Source organism: Botryllus schlosseri, chromosome 1, assembly GCF_051294905.1.
Source record: "Botryllus schlosseri isolate E-star chromosome 1, Bs_hap1, whole genome shotgun sequence".
NCBI classification, from domain to species: Eukaryota; Metazoa; Chordata; class Ascidiacea; order Stolidobranchia; family Styelidae; genus Botryllus; species Botryllus schlosseri.
This window is the reverse complement of record NC_137236.1, coordinates 18,659,599-18,675,801: the sequence shown is the minus strand read 5'-3', so window position 1 is coordinate 18,675,801 and position 16,203 is coordinate 18,659,599.

Sequence of the window (16,203 nt, the reverse complement as noted above, 5' to 3'; positions counted from 1 at the left end):
CAGGGAGTTAAGCACTATACAAAAATCACACGAGCTACCTTTGCTGAACAACATCTAGCTTTTCACGGACTTCGTTCTGTTGAAAACCAGTCCGTGATTAATGTATCCAACAAACATTAATTGAAGAACAACTAATTATATCCAAATCGAGTTCGAACCAGAGTTACCATATTATAAAATACAGAGAGAAGGACATATTTTACTACTAATAAATGCTATAATATCGCACTAAAAAACTACAGATTCGAAAATATGTACAGAGAAATCCTCTAGTGATGACAACAAAAAGGGCTTTTTTACAGTCCGACTCCCTAAAAACCCGCTCCAACATCCACATTATGGATTTTGCGTCCTTTATGGCGTTTTTTCGTTGTTACTGTTCATTGGAATGACTGCTAAAGCTATAAAGAACGACAAATAGCCAAATATGACATTTAGGCGCCCTCGGAGGACATTTTCAATTTCCTGGAAAAGTAGGACAAATCCTCCTGGGGCAGTTGTTCTCACACTGGGGGGTGGCATGAAAGCACCGGAAAGGGGTGCGAAGCTGCGGTCAACTGATTTTTTTCACGGTCCACGCGATTAACCTTTAATTCATAGCTATCGCTTTGTGGATAGTCTGCATTTCATATTTGAGAGTTATCTCATTGGCAGTCACAACCGTCCATGCCATCAAACTTTCGGATTGCTAGCATTCTGGTTGCATTTTGAAACATGATGATTAGGGGGCGCGAACTTTTCGACTGTCATAAAGGTGGGCATGTATAAAAATAGTTTGAAAACAACTGTCCCAGAGGACGTGTGGTAACCCTATTTGAACCAAATATTTAAGGCAAAATGCATCTCCGCCGTAAAAATGATGGAATCTGTACCGCTGCATCACACATGACAAAATGGAAGAAAAATACCCAGGAAAAAGAGTGTACTGTTCATCGATCGAAGCGAGGTCTTTTCAGCTTATGGGTGCTATGCTAGACGTGGCGATATGCTAGGCATGGCGAAAAATGATAACGGGAGGTATTCCACCTAAAAGAGTGATTGGAAGCAACGTCATAGGGAGTTTGATTTCATATTGCTATCAACGTGACTTGGATAGATATCAGATAAACAACAATAATTCGATATTGACACAGAGAACCAATGATGAATTGGCCTATTTAGTTTGCCCCTGCTACCATGACACATCACCAAGACATATCAGGTACCGTGCATGCATGAAAATTTTTATATTACTGTTATGAGCACTTTTGTTCCCAAAAATTCTAATTTAATGAATTGTAATCGCACAATACATATACATATGCCTGCTCAATATCATTTTCGAGTAAATTAGTTCGTACTAGTAACGATATTATGATTTTTGGTATCAGATAACATTCTTGAAGGTATTGTTTTCTCCATAAAAAACTCCGCTGATGCTTGCCACTGGCATGAATATCCATATGAATCCTGAGATCAATCCTATGCGAGATTTCTTTCCCAAAAATATGTACACACCTTTATACGATTTCTATACCAGTGTAAATATTAAAGTTCCTTTCAAACGTGATGTTCTGGTAAATTCCTTCCCACAAGCAGCACATTTATGACTTTTGACAGGCATAGTCACCTTACTTATGGCTAGTCATACAAGCGTGAATATGAATATGCTTCTTCCAGGCATATTTTGATGTGTATTCTTTCCCACAAGTATCACATTTATGTTTCTTGAAACCAGCATGCATATGCATGTGTGTCTCGAGTTGATACTTCTGACCAAATTCTTTCCCACAAATATCACATTTATGATATATACCGACATGCATCTTACAATGCTTGGTGAATGCCGATTTAAAAGTAAATTCTTTCCCGCACACACCACAGCTATAGAGATGCAGAGCTGTATGCATATCCATGTGCGTCTTGAGATGATCTCTTCGAGTAAATTGTTTCCCACAAACATCACATTCATGATTCTTGACATCAGCATGTATTTTCATGTGATTGTCACGGGAAGACTTGTGGGTGAATTCTCTTCCACAAACTTCACATTCATATCTATATTTTTTTATACCAGCATGAAAACTCATATGGGTTTGGAGACAAGACTTCCAAATAAATTTCTTCCCACAAACACCACATTCATGATTCCTGACACCGGCATGCCTCATCATGTGAGTGTTAAGTTCACTTTTCCGAGAGAACTCTTTCCCGCAAACACCACATCCATGATTCTTGACACCGACATGGATCTTCATGTGAATCTTCAGGATATTCTTCCGGGAAAATTCTTTCCCGCAAATATAACATTCATGATTCCCATCACTAACATGAATACTAAAATGCGTCTTTAATTCCTGTTTGTCAATAAATGCTTTTCCACAAACATCACAGCAATGATTTTTGACACCAGCATGAATCTTCATGTGAGCGTCCAGGCCACCCTTCAAGGCGAATTTCTTCCCACAAATAGCACAGAGATAATTCCTGCCACCGATATGCATATTCATATGTGTCTTGAGATGAGTCTTTTGAGAAAATTCTTTCCCGCAAACATCACAGCTATGGTTCTTGACACCGGTATGCGCATCAATATGGATCTTGAGATGATCTTTTCGAGCAAATTTTTTCCAACAAATTTTGCATTCATGATTTTTGACACCAAAATGGATATCAACATGTTTCTTTAAGGAGGATTTTGAAATACATGCTTGTCCACAAATACCACAAGTATGTCTACTGACACCAGCAGGCATAGCCGTGCCGGTTTTGTACACTATTGTAGGCAAAGTATTTCCTGCAAAGAGCACAGGTGTAATTTTACACACCAGTATGAATATTCATGTAAGCCTTCAGACCATAGGTTCTCAACCTTTTTCACCTCGCGGACCAGTAAAATTTCAAATAATGTTTTGCGGACCGGTGGACATTCAAAAACTGAAATGAACCCAAAATATAAAGCATACAACTGTTTTTGTAAGTATAATACCAGAAAGTCACAGTATCAGGATTTTGTTCGTAATCAAATATGTTCATAATAGTATTCATGTAATGGTGAATCGAGGTAGATAAACATGCTACCGCTGCGAGTCAATTACAGTCTTTCTCACCGTAGGCCGTGGATTAACCGCCTACGTCAACTCAAATATATTCTTCTCTTCGACAATATTGAGAGAAGAACCGTTTTGGAGTTGGACCAAGCACCGCGTCCTGCTACCTTGCTTATTTCCCACCAAACGTATACAATGTGCGGCACAAAAATACCTGGCAATAGCGATAACTGGCCATCCACCAAATGAATGAATCGAACGCTAATGATCGTGATTACTACGTGGTTTGGCAAGTCTGCTCGTAGGCCTACTTGTTGCTAGTCAGCCAGTACTTCATGTCGTCACCAGAGATGGCTTGAGCTTCAAGTCAAATCGAAAATGATTCCAGGCCCAATATAACCTCACAAAGTTCTGAATCAGCTTGAAATTTATTATTTATCAATGGACAAGCCTTCACCATATTGCATCTTGAAATTAAATTATGAAATTTTAACATACCTGGCGGACCGGCGGTTGGGAACCACTGCTTTACACTACCCTTTTACATTATTCTTGTTTGTTATATGCTATTATAATAATAATATAATATAAGGATATAATCTATAAGCACCGAATATATCATTACTACACTTGGGCGCTTTACACAAGAGGCAATAACATATAAAAGTATATGATATGCATAACAGATGGAGTGCATAGTTGTTGAGCAGAATAAACACTACTGCAGTTCGAACGGTTTTAATTTTGCGCTTGAAAACATATAGTGAGTCAGATGAAGTGATAGAAACTGGGAGATGTTTCCACATAATGGCAACTGAGGAAGAAAAGGTTCTCACGCAGTAGGTCGATGCTCTGACTCTTGCAACTGACAAGAGCTTCTGCAACACAGAGAACGTAACGCTTTCCTGGGATTGTACATTATTATGCGGAGAGTAAGATAAGGAAACCACTATAACACATGCAATCTTTCTTCGTTAGATTCCAGTGCATTCATAGATGTTTATTGACTATCTCAATCGTATATTGGTTCAGCAACCACATCATAGGCAGATTTTGACATACTTCGCAACATAATTAAAATAATTCAATCTTCAAACCATATTGGTTGCAATTCCAAGGTTTCAACCGAGAAGCATATAATATGTGTTATTTCGTAATATCTAGTCAAAGACGGTCAAAGCAGTCGAGGATGCGACTCAAATAGAGGTAACGATTTTGAAGACTAGACAAAATTGGGAAGGACTGGAGTAGGTAGTTCGTACACTAGATTTGGTCGAATGTTTGCATACTTTTAGCCAGGTAGATTCGAGTCGCGATTTTCTAGTGACTTGACCAGAACCATTATGTGTATAAACCTGACTTGAACTTGGGACATTGTGCATGACTTGAACCAAGTAATATGACTCAAGACTAGGACGGCCAGGACACACATTGCATTGAAACTTCAAAGAATAGTAGTCCTCCATTATTGGTATTTCGTTTGTCAGTCCTGGTACTTAGAGAATAGGGCCAGAAACTGTTAAGACTGAGGGAAATCACTATATACGAATGCTAGCCATTCTATATCACTCGAGCAGAGTTGTAAAAAGTGGGATGAGCTCAAAACTGAACAGTGAACAGAATGACACTATGACTCGGACTCGACCCTCTACTTACTGACAAAATAGCGTACTGGTGAAGCGTCCGGCTTCTTGATCGGTAGGTCGTGGGTTCGATCTCCGACCGGGTCAGACCAAAGACCTGATTAGTAACACTGGTATCCATGACTTCCCTGCTTGGCGCTCATGCATTGCTGGGATAGCATGGAAAGGTGGTGGATGACTTAAAAAGCCGTAAAGGCTATATCTGCACTTTCTTGTCCAGCAGCATATGCACATCATGCACTCATGGTGTGCATATGCACAGACCGTGTGTATGTGTAGTGTATATGCCGCAATAAACATCAAGGACAAAAATAAACTACGTCCTTTCCTTCCTACTCCTATGGTTGTCAAACGTTGTTAGACAGGCCTCACTTTATGATAATGAAAAATTTCGCTCCCCCCTTTATTTATCGTCATATCACGAAATGCAACCAGAGTGCTAACAATCCCAACGGATAGTTTGATTTTATGGCATGGAAGATTATGACTAGGGCGTTTTCTTACCTAAAACATCAAAATTTTGACATTCTTTGACAATCAGAAAATTAATTGTGACCAAATTTTGACCTAATGTATGCAAATTGAATGTTTTCCGGCATTTCCCATATAACGTTAGAATTGTACTACTTATGTTCAGTTCTGGTTGGAACTGTCCAGTGTCCATCCTTACGAAGTAGTTTGGCCTGAAAAATCTTTTTTTTCATCTAAATATCTGACAAATTTTGACTATGAAAAAACTTTGTTTATGGTAGAAACAAATAAAATTTGTTGTGGGACAACGAAAGAAACTTTCCTACATTCTCGGGTAGAAAGTTTATGTCTAGGGCTGGGCACAATGATTCGAGTAATCGAATCTGAATCGAGTATTAATTTTATTGATACGAGTCGAGTAGTAAAATAAGATTTTTTCGAGTACTGAAATTATACGCTTCTCGCCACTGAAAGTTAATTTATCAACGAGAATTATAGTTTCGATACTAATTTTCACTGTGAAGCCTTGAAACCTTGGATGGCGGTATCGTAGCATACGAAACATATGGTACGAAGCTACGTAGATTATTGGACGTAGCACATTTCCTAAGTCATGATTATCTCACAACATTTGTAATCAAGTGGAATGAAATCGGTATGGTCGAAAAAATACCAAATTATCATTTATGAGACGGATAAAAATCATTATATTCCTTGTGGGGGCATAAACGGTACATATTTGAACTTTGACATATTACATTCTTTTATGACGTCATAACGAGTGATACTCGACTCGAAGCATATTACGTGATTCAGAATCGAATCACTCAGGTACTCGATTTTGCCCAGCCCTATTTATGTCCCTTTCGAAGTACTAAGTAGATTGCCAAGAATGGAGAAAGACTGCTCAACCGCAGCAGTTGTTGGCTGACAACACTAAAGTTGTGCGTACACTGCTGGCGACACACCGTGCTGCTTCATGATGACAATGTCTACCTACATCACAGTTTTACAATGTACATTTCTTGATATAAGAACCAATGCCCACGCAGTCTTGCTTCAGTTAGGATATTGCTGTACGTCGCGCATAAAAATATGTCACCTTATTTGTTTCATTTGACCGTTTATGATTCACGATGAGCAGACAATGGGTCAAAGGTAGGCCTATAAAGTAGGCTACAAGCTGCAAAATGTCTAATGCTAAGTTCATCCATAGTCTTTATATAGGCTATGGTTCATCAACAGTGCAAACATCTACAATACAAACAAAATTTAGGTTGCAAAAATTTTTTGACTATGTAAACAATTTTAAAAATTTCCTGACCTAACATTACAATTTTGACATAATTTTGACTCATTTTGACATGTAAAAAAACGCCCTAGTAATGACTGTTGAAGAGAGGATTCTCAAATATGAAATCCGGATTATACACGGAGTAATACCCATGAATTGGAGGCGCGCACCCAGTTTGAGAAACCAATGCTCCACTTACTGAATTGGACTCGGATTTGACTCGGTGGTGAATAGAAAATGACTCGACTTCATTCGAGTCAAAACTATAAAATTGGAATCGACTTGTGACTCGGAACCTTGTGACTTGGTTACAACCCTGCTTTTAGCATGTAAATCAGCGAAGGCTACTTTCGCAACTAACACAAAATGAATAACAAGCCTACAAATAGGTACAATAGGTACAACAGTTACTGTGATGGCTAGCAGGCCTACCCGTGGTGGCAATTTCTCAGACGATAGTGATGAAAACATAGTGCGAAAACATGTACTGCGTTTTGAAATCCAAATTGTAAAAAGCAAATAGTTTTGCCTTAAACACTACCCAATTAGAACAGTGGTTCTCAATGTTTTTGTCTTCACGGACCCCTTTTGGACCGTACGGTACCCCACAGATACCTGAAGTTCTAGTTCAAATTTAGCTCTATTATCGTGCAACCGTTATCTGTCCTGTGCCAATAGTAACTGTACCAGTAATCTTAAAAACTAACATGGCCTACTATTTATGTGGAAATTGGGACGACTTTTGTTCTTTCAAAGCTATTTCACTGGCTAAATTTTGTAAAATACATGTTTTGAAATTGCGTGCCGTCTATTTGACATGAGTGAGTGCCGAAAATCCATCTTCACATCGATAGGTGGCAGGGATGTAATGACTCGACTTGACTCGAGTCATTTTATCAAAATATGAAAATGACTCGACTTGACTTGGACTGGAGTCTTTGCGCATGACTCGAAACAAGTCATATGACTCAAGACTAAGACGACAAAGACCTACATTTAATTATAATTTCGAAGAAGAGTAAAGTAACCACACTAAGTGGAATTATCAAGTCCTCAACTGGAAACAGCAGTGAACACAATGGCATGGACTCCGACGCGAGTCATAATACTATGGCTCGGACTCGGCCCTCTGCACGCTGACTTGGACTCGGACTTGACTCGGTGGTGAATTAAAAATGACTCGACTTCACTCGAGTCAAAACTATGAAAGTGAGATTGACTTGTGACTCGGAGTCTTATGACTAGGTTACAACCCTGATAGATGGTGGGGAATGTGATAATGACGTGCACCACTTCCGACAACACCTTTGGGTATGATCACAACATATATGACACCAAAATGGAGAAACAGGTTTTTACAGATAAACATCCAGCCTAGACATTTCTCTAGAAGCTCATCTTGAAGTTATTCCGGAATGGCGGTCACGTATACAACAAGAGAAAATAGATATTTGCAAACAATTTCTTTCCAAAATCATAACAAAACATCTCTTAACACCAATATGTTTGTATCAGTACGCTATTGGCAATTAAAACGACTTTACACAGTAGAATATTTCATCTCATAGGGCCATTCTGTTAATGTGAGTTATCAACTTTTAGTAGTTATGAAGCGAAACTTCGTGATTTTTCTAATAAAAAAAATTTAGCTACGAACGATTCTGCAAATTCAGAGGTTTCGCGGACCCCCTGAACTAGACGTAGTCTAACATCATAAGTAATGTAACTAGATATTTTGGAAATGTAGAGGTACTTCATTATTGACATTATTGATTACCTGCGAGTATCATGCAATGGTAACTTTACGCCTGCGCAGTAAAGCTGCTCGAAAATACCTTTTATTTGGCAAATTTTACTGGATACTTGACAGTTGACATAATTGTTAAGTTACCTAGAAATACGCTGCACTCCTATTTTGCAACAATTCCAACCTACAGAAGCATTGCGATATGATAAAAATAAGGGTACCGGTACAAATTATTTTTCAAATTTCATTGGCTAGTGGCCGGCACCTTACAGAAACTTGAACAGAGTCACATAAAGGTATCAGTATCAATTTATTGATATACCCCATAAAATTGTTAGGTTATCTGAAAATTCTATGTACAAAAAAATTTGGCTCAATCCCAACCGGTAAAAGCAAAGTTATTGGAGTAAAAAATTTTGGATTAGAAAAGAAATAGTATTTACAGTAGCAAAATCTTTCTATTATAGATCATTAAAAATTAGGGTTACCATATTTTGGAAATCTGAACAGAGGACAATTTTCAAAAATTTTCAGCCTCACAAAACCGGGGTAAAATCCAGAAATATTGATAAATTTATTCCGAGTTTGTAGAAGATTGACGAAGAACAAGGTCATTTTTCCAACTCGACTCCAGTAATACGCACTTTCTTTGAATTCTCTGTTGGTTGACTAAAAAAAGGTCAATTTTCTGGCTCAACTCCAGAAAGATACGCCGGAACGTTACTTGAGTACTAATTGCCTAAATCTCTGAATCTATCTAAATTTGACATAGATTTAACCAAAATTTTTAAAAAAGAGGACAAACCCTTTTAATAGAGGATGTATGGTAATATAACTATAAATACCGTAATTTTCCATGTATAATGCGCAAAATTTTACCGATTTTTTGCCCTAAAATAGGGGAGTGCGTATTATACATGGGTACAGCAAGCCTTGAAAAAAATCTCCCTCGATCAAAAACTTGAAATCACACCTTTCATCATGTTTGTGTCCAATCGCGCATCACTTCTAGCCAGCGTGTCACATAATTCGTATTATAGAGGGTAACGCACTGCTAAATAGAGAAGCGTGATGCCAATTAACAAAAAGCGTGTTGCCAATTAACGAGAGTCGTCTGCACAGTGCCTGTTGAGTTAGCCGTTACAAGCTACAAGCGTCCGCGGCAATCCTTGCTGATTCATCGCGTCAACAACAGGCCTTTACAATCGCGTACACAAGAGGCCATGTGCGCAAGATATAATCATCGCTTGCGTTATCAGTCGCATCTCCAACAGGACTGGTGCGCCCGACATAACCGTTGGCCTGAGCAATCGCATCTGTATTCTGTAATTGTAATAGGCCTCGTGCGCAAGATGTCGTGTGTCGCTAGCCTGAACTATCGCGTCGCCGGCCTCGCAGGCTTTGGCTACTATCTACTCTGGTTTAGAGACAATGCCGTTAATTGTAATATGATTACTGATTAGCGATGGTTATGTCATGATTGTTCGACAGTGACATCGCAAAACAGAACAACATCGTGTACTATAACACAACTATTCATGTACTGCGAATGCAGGGTGCATACTATACATGGTTACAGGCTTTTCCCCAGAATTTTAACGCCATTTTACGGGTGCGTATTATACATGGGGGCGCACTATATTCAGAAAATTACGGTACTATGATTAGAAATCCTACATTTTTAATAACTACCGGTACAGGTCTACCGGTTGGAATCGAGTCAAATTTGTTGTGGATCAATTCAGGCAGCCTAACAAATGAATGAGGTCACCACTCACCACTAACATTTTGATTATAATTTTATAAATAAATCCAAAACCTTCTACTTAAATAGCAATGCTTCTATAGGTTAGAATTGCCTCGAAATTGGTGCAGTGCACAGCGTTATTAGGTTACTTAACAATTCAGTCAAGAAGCCAGTAAAATTTGAAAAATGAATACGGACGGCAACCTCGCGTCTGCATATCACTATTATTTAGTTGTCCCATGGCTGAGCTAATGGAGCCATGATACTTCTTTGTAGCTCAGGTTGAAGGCCATGTATTACGTTCTGTCTGCTGGGATTTTTATGGAAGGTGGTTACCCGTACAACATTTTCACTAACAAAAATGATTGAGATCTAAAATAAATCTAAGTTCTACCTGACATCAGGTAAAAATGTAGCTGTCTCGCTGAAGAATCAATTGAAGTGGAGGTAGTCTTATGAATATAACATTTGAGCAAGAAGCATAGATATAATAGATAGAAACCTACTTTCATTATCCGCAAAAAATAAGTCCCTTGCTACCGAGAGTCAAATAATTCACTAATACATGCACCACTTAAGTAGAATGATTGCTAGAAATTATGCTAAAGTACAAGTGATATAAGTTTTGCAAGTAGATCCAAACTACGGCAAGTAGAACACGACAGGGTTCCTGGTACACAATTACAATTATATGCAACAATAGATGTTGCATGAATGCATCAGTTATTCGCATGTAATTCATTCCTTCCCCTCCCCCCATCAGAATTGTCAATATAGTGAAAATAGGAATCGCTTGAACGTACCAAAAACCTTCATTCGTGAGACACACACGATTCCAAATTGGTTTTAATTTATGTGAGCGTATCATCGTATTATGCGGTTCTCATTTGTGCCATGAGGCTCAGAGTGCAAAAGGTCGACCGATTATCGAGGCCGATATTTGGAACTTTCCCCGATTATCGATATCGGCATTTGAAGGCCAATATTTTATATATTGAAAAAATATTGGAGATTTAATGCTCCGAGTTCACAATCTCAAGAAATCAACGACACAAAGGGAGACACGGGACAGATTTACGCTTGCAGGACGAGTTTTACTATGTGGTTATGCAGAAAAACTTTGTGCCTCCTGCATTACAAATTACAACTACTGGATTGATCTGTAATTCTGTAGTATGTTTTGCTTTTTGGGTTAGCCCAGATTTCAATGAATGTGAACAATTCAGCAATAATTCTTTCTAATTTCAGTTTGCTTGTTTGTTGTTCAGCTTTCTGTGGCATGTACAATGGCCATCTTGCCTAACACACGATATTTTCGGCCAAATGGCTCTCTGCGCCTTCCATATGTATATCAACCTATGCTATCGGTAACCGGCCTTGCGAGTGTGTCGATAATCGGTATCGGACTGCAAAAGCAATATCGGTAGACCTCCACAATATGTTATGTTAAAACGATTTAAACCAAGTCCCGTGAATCACGTGAGGTGCAAAGAAATATTAAAGTTGAATTGAATCAATCAGAAATTTATGATCCCATTCTCTAATTCAAATGCATGTTACCGGCCGCCAACGTACGTAAATTTCAACATGTAATGACCGCCGCATGATTTTCGTTCTATGGCTGCAGGTTGGCCACTCTTGGGTATACCATTTCTGATGCACACTGAAATCGGAATCGTCACAGCGTCAGGAAGTATCAGTAGTAAATTGCAGAATCACTAGGATTTCAGTAACCTACTCTGATATCTTTGAGTTAGAAAAGCATGAAAAACTTTGTTTGAAAAGAAGTGCAAACGAGATATCTTTTCAAAAATCGGTAGCAGTTGCTATAGTAAAGAATGTATGGAATACAAAATCACACATCAACATAAACTGATCGCTATAGACCATGAACATGAACAATGCCTGCATTGCGACTGTGCATCATAATCCCTCATCTGACATATTCAACTTATCGACTGACACGACACGAGAAACAATTTCTCGATTTCAAAGATCACGTTCTGCTGTTGACACTGACACTTGAGAATTAACAATTTAACATGGCCCTTCATCATACTATAGATAACTGACCTATGTAGGTTAGTTATCTTATCTATATTCAAAATGATACTTGCGCTTTCTTTTCTTGAGGGGAAACCCCATAATGGAAGTCACCGACTTACCGTTGTGCATTTACGCCATCTGGCGTTATCTAGTTGAATGAGGTTATATAGCTCAGTGGGTTGCAACTTCTAGGCAGAACCTCGCAATTACAAATTAGGATAACACGAAAACTTATTAATGCTCCCATGCTCGTTGGATGCGCGACAGTATTTTCAATCTATGAAATTTCTAAAAGAAATGGTTTTGATTATGATGGGTCATATCAATAATGATAATAATCGTCCGATTTTATTTTTATCTGAACAAGACAAACACGATGTACACTACAATGCGATAAGAAACCATTCGATAAGGCAGGGCAACTCTGAACGGCGGAAAGAGCGGACTGCGGAACTTGCAATACTAAACGGCGGACCAAGCGGAACTGCGGACCGACGACCGAGCGGACCACAGCGAAATAGCTCGCATCTAAACGGGGGACCGGTGGACTGTCACAAAATTCGCAATGTATATGGCGTACCGCGGATCAGGTGCATCTCTCAATATTTCTAGTTTCTCAAGCGATATTTTTCCAGACTTTTTTGAAACTTACGTTTCGTTAAAATATTTTTAGAGTAATGTAATCCTTTAACGCAGAGGTCTCAAACACGCGGCCCGCGAGCCGCATGCGGCCCGCAAGAGCATTTTGTGCGGCCCGTGACGGCATTTTGGAATTTCAAGTATTCAACAATGTATTCAACTGTCATATATTTTTTTAGATATAAGAGCTTAAAGTTCAATCTAAAACTACTATAAAAATCACTGGGATCTCAACAAACTTCACTATCATATCACTTTTAAAAGCTACCATGAGGCAGAAGATCAGCTATTACGTCACATTTCTAGTTCATGACGATAGAACATGACCCGTTGATGATTCGTGACTTTAAATTGTGGTTTGGTTTGGTGCGACCTTCTCGTAAAATGACTCGGTTTTGGATTGACTGAGTGATTAAATAAAAATGACTCGAGTTGAGTCGGATCAAACGTTAAAAACAGACAATGACTTGCGAATCGAAACGGTGAATTGTTAATCCTACTGGCGCAACAATCTATGAAACTGTCATGGAGAATAGTAATATATCAAAAGGTCGTAGCTAGCGCTGCTTGGGGTGTATAACTATGTAATCAAGTTAGTATGGCAACCATTGGCATTCTATGACCCCCGTGACGTATAGTTGCGGTTACATGCTGGCTGTTGTTTATTCTCTTTGTCCATGTTATTATCGTAGGCGAGTAGGGTAGTACTACGCTCTACAGCTGTAACACCAATGAATTATTCGCCGATTGGGCATTTCTAATCCAGGGGTTCTTAACCAGGGTCCGTAGACCCCATCGGGGTAGGAAGCACCACATCACGGTGTGCAAGATGCATTGTGGAATTAGGCCTATATACTGTGGAATATTTTCTTGGCCAATTTATTCAACTGGAAAATAAATGGGCTTTCTGATTTTAATATAGGTACCATCAGAAATTGTGCTGAAATGGATAGGCGCTACGAGAAACCTCATTGGAAGCACAAGGGGTACGATCGCTAAAAAGGCAAAGAAGCAATGCTATTACTGTGGCTCAATAATTATTATATATAAGTTGTTATTGATATGTTCCAATAATATTCGAATGCAAAATTTAGCGCGGATTTAATTTGACTTTGGCAATGACAATAACAATATCCTATATTTATCGCGACTTTATCAAAACCAGGATTAGACTACGCCGCTCAAATGCTCTGATATCAGATCAATCTTCAGTATATTTTAAAATACACTACATCAAATTGTGGCACGTCAAAGGTCCCCTTGGTGCACTATTAAAACCTGACAGTTGTGCGATGTCATGGTGCATCCTCCCGTATTATGTCTATAACTTATTAATTAGAAAAATTATGCCAGTCACAGAAAAATTATTCAAATATCTGAAAATGTGATTTTATTTCCTGTCAATGCAATGGTAAATCACATTTCCACGATGTTTGTGGAATGCCTGTCTGCAAGGACCCGTCAAATAAGGCCTAGTTGGAACCTATATATTGAATATTCCGATTATTAATGCAGCGGCCCGCGGCGTCATCAAAGACTAGGAAATGGCCCGCGGGCACATTTGAGTTTGAGACCTCTGCTTTAATACTCGAATCGCTCATCGCTCCCGTTGTTCAGAACAATCAACCTTTGCTGGCTATTTCAGAGTAGTTTTACTGCCCTGGCGAGATTTCAATTCGTATTTTTGGAATCAGTGCGACACTTGCTTTCGATAAACACCGACATATCAAATTATTCGGACGTTTGGGTCGCGAGCTATAGGACTACAAATTATGCTGCTTTTTGCCGGCTAAGCAGTGCGCATCTCAGCGTATTCAATCGTGAGTTACTAGTTGCACATCTATCCGTAGATTAGTTATCAATACCCAGGGCCGTAACAGCACTTCGTCACCCTCCCCAAAAAAACGTTTCTCTTGGCCCCCCATAGGGCGATAAACAGAAATTCGAAGCCCCCAGACCCCCCAGGCTAGATGGCTGTTTACCGCTATTTATCATCTAAATCGGGTGTCCGTTTTAGGCAGCCTCTCTGGACTAATCACGCGAAGCGCGAAAAATTTCTATAATTCATGATTGAATCGGTCAACATAATCGGGAATTGCATATATATTGGTATCAATTTTTATCCTCTCTCTGCTCACGTAATCAGATTGGCCGGTTGAGCCTAGTGAGTTGTGTTTGAAAAGGTAGGACCACTCAATAATAATTAAACATCTTCGGGCGTATACCCGTTCGTAGGAACGAAACAGCACTTCGTCAAGCCCCCCAAAACACTTGGGTCTTGAGCTCCCATAGGGTGATAAACCGACCCCCGTGCCGTTGTTCGCTTCTGCCGCGAAATCAGGATCCCCGATTAGTGAGCCAGCGAGGAGCGCGAAATGTTTTGATAATTCAAAATAAAATAGATCAATAAGATCGGGAATTGCATATATATTGCGATCAATTACTTGTCCTCGCTGCCCACGTAATCAGATTTGCCGGTGGAGATGAGTGAGGTGTCTTGGAAACTGTAGGGCCCGTGAATAATATTTAAACATATTCGGATGGGTGGACCCGTTGGTACGACTTCGTTACATTATGTTATTTGTTATTTCGTGACCTCCAGTCTGCTATATCAAGAAATATAGAATCGCCCTAACATACTGAACTAAAAGACACACGATTTCAAATTGGTAGCTCTTCACTGGCATATAATTATTCCCTGCGGGATGGTAGCCTATTTGTCTCGTGACGTTCAGATTGCCAAGACAGGAACATTCGGCGCCAGTGATTTAGGCGCCTATGCCCTATGGTCAATTATACCTATATGTATTATGAATATACATAACGAAGTTTTCGGTCAGCGTAAGGGCAGTCCTTTTCGGCCAAGGTTTTCTCGCTGCCGATCGTTCTGGCACACTTCTTGGAATCGCATGTTACATGGCCTAAAACTTTACATGTATTCGTGTGTCGTGGCGCGGTAATGGCCAACGCCGATATGCCCACTTCTATAAATCTTGCGCATTTCATCTTGGTCGAAGAGTACCCAATAATTTAGGTACTTGGAAACTTGAAATCGCGCGCAGTGCGAAAAATCTTTGAAAAAGTTGCATAAAATTTCATAACATACTTTATAATTTATGCTAATTCACTAAATAATTTTGGGTCCCCTTCGAGCTCGCTCCCCCAATTGGGGGGCTTGGGGTGCGGCAGTTACGGTCCTGTCAATACCTATATCTATATAGGTACTGCCCGTTCAACTGGAAAGTTACGGCACATTGCATTGAAACAGCAGTGACGTAATCTAAGTATTCTACTCACAACTTTCCTGCAATCCTAATTGAAAACTCCAGACTCCAAGTTAAGCAAGAGTATTTTTTAAATATAATTTTTTTCATAAATCGATTTCTCAATATTTTTGTGGGGGCCGCAAGAAGGCTAGCTGGGGTCCGCGGTTGGGAATCACTGATATAGTGCAAAGCTACGAACGTTACTGGAACTAGCACATTTCATGATCGTCCCACAACATAGTCACCAAGTGCAATAAAATCGGTATGGTCGAAAAAATACCAAAGTGTCTAATGTGATGGGTAACAGGAACAGGCATTTTA